Below are 1,709 nucleotides of genomic sequence, written 5' to 3'. Positions count from 1 at the left end.
CTTGTTATAATAAACTGATGTACCAGATTACAGTGAAGTTAATTGGAACGATTGCAGCTTAAGTTGCAATAAATTTGTTTGTTTATAGATGGGATTTTGCAACAAAGGAAGTGTTTTATAAATCAAAGAGATCTCTCAGCAAACTTACCTTACCGAGGAGTAAAACAACATCTAATAACGAGAAAAACAGAGCTGTTTTGAGAAAGCTGTTTATCTTAATTTCTTTTGGAATAGTTGGCATGTGAGCATTTTTGTTATTTCAGCCAATGCAGCATTGCCATCGTTTAGTTTTGTCCCAGAGTCCCATAACATTTATCCTACATCCTGATGACATGTGAATGCTAGTTTCTTCCCTTCCCTTTGCTTCTAGTAAGTTTTCCTCTGGTTTCAGGAAAAACCTAGGCTATCAAATCAGGAGACAAATGCATTTTCTAACTTCTGTTATGTATATAAAAGTATCATAAAATTCAAATCATTATTGTGACTCTGGTCCAACTCATGTTTTTTTCATTCTTGCGTTGGCAGTTTTGTTTTTATTTGTCAGTCCGACCAAGACAGATCCCATCAGGGCTGCTGTCCTGTCTCGGTGTGTCCCAATCTTTATCTCTATTTTGCAGTGTGATCATAGGAACGACACAGTAGTTGTCACCTCTTGGTCGCTGTTACCGTGCTAATCACCTTTGTACACTTCTTGCAAAGGCATTTGGGTTATGAGCAGATTTGAACATATATTTAGAAAACACTACCAAGAATTTTCATATCAGTTTATTTACTACTTCCAGAAAATTAATCTTTTGCTTTTTGATGGATGGACCATGAGTACAGGCTTCCCATGTAATTCATTTTACCCTTCTCTAAATTTATTGATATGGATTAATTAATATTTTAAATTATTTTAACAACAAAAAATCTTAAATGTGTACAGCAGAAAGCGGTGCTGTTCTCCCTGGTGGGTTAAGAAATACAGAGCTATATTAATACAACATGTTACAGCGTTCTCCTTTCAGTGTAAGAGACTATAGGTCAGTAATTTGCAACTTGACGACTGAAAATTTCTCATCTCTTGCCTGTCCTTACTGCACCAGTCACCTTGACTAATCACATTAGCGGAAGTTAGAGGATTTTTCATTTTGATAATGTGTGATACACAGAAGACAGCATGGCAGAGCTGAGGAATGCTGCTGACGTAGTGCCACAGTGCTGCAATTGTACACCAAAAAAAAAAAAATAATCCCAAACATTTAATTTAAAGCCTGTAATAAACTGAAAATAAGGTTCATTCTTAGGTTGTTTGTCTTTACTGCTCCTACAAGCACGCTGCTCTGGAGCACTCTCCTTCTGATAGCCAGCTTGTCTGCATCTCCTCCTGCCACGGTGCTTGCCCCTGGGTATTAATAGCAGCAACATAATATCTCCATTTTTCTTTTGTCAGGATAAATTCCTTCAGTTTCCTCTTGCATCCTGAATTCCCATTCTTTTACCATCTCATTGGCCCTTCCCTGCCTGTCTCAGACCGAATGAATCTTTCCTGAACACACAAATAGCAAAACCTCTACACACCATTGTAACTGGGATTTTACTCATCTCTGACATTAGCAATTATATGACTGTTGCTGGAAACACCCTTATTTTTTCTCGGCAGGTAAATATGTCACCACATTCAGTGTAACGCAGTGCAGTTGGCAGGTCCCGTGCAATGTGTGCCTGTT

The sequence above is a fragment of the Pterocles gutturalis genome, unplaced genomic scaffold, assembly GCF_000699245.1.
Source record: "Pterocles gutturalis isolate BGI_N339 unplaced genomic scaffold, ASM69924v1 scaffold17528, whole genome shotgun sequence".
Classification (NCBI taxonomy): domain Eukaryota; kingdom Metazoa; phylum Chordata; class Aves; order Pterocliformes; family Pteroclidae; genus Pterocles; species Pterocles gutturalis.
Note: the sequence above shows the minus strand (reverse complement) of the source record.